Below are 505 nucleotides of genomic sequence, written 5' to 3' on the forward strand. Positions count from 1 at the left end.
GGGCTATTAAGATATTGAATCTGTCCCACCGTTCTTCACTGTTGCACTGCTATTTGTATCTTATTTATGTACTTATTTTGAACTGCTCCTAACAGAGTAGCTACCTATATTACCATCATGCTCACCTGTTTGAAGATAATAAAGCCGTTCTTTGTTTTTCTATCGATTGCTCACTGGCAGATTTTGACATGCACCATTAAACTAGGGATACTTGAAATGAAGCACAACTAAAAATGTAAACATGGATACAATTAATGTGACCAATATTGTTACCATAAGATACTACAAAATGATTTTTGAAATTGAAAAATGTTTTTGTTACAACCTAATTTTGCTCAAGACTCTGTATCGTGTAGAATTGTCCATTGGTGACTTCAAAAGCACACTAACATGACTATTTTTAGTGCATATCAATGAATGTGTTTTATCATAACATTTTTGTATTTACAGTATTATATATTCTAACCTTCACCAAATTCCTGTTTCCCCGTAGTTTCCGGGTAAA

The sequence above is a fragment of the Entelurus aequoreus genome, linkage group LG07, assembly GCF_033978785.1.
Source record: "Entelurus aequoreus isolate RoL-2023_Sb linkage group LG07, RoL_Eaeq_v1.1, whole genome shotgun sequence".
NCBI classification, from domain to species: domain Eukaryota; kingdom Metazoa; phylum Chordata; class Actinopteri; order Syngnathiformes; family Syngnathidae; genus Entelurus; species Entelurus aequoreus.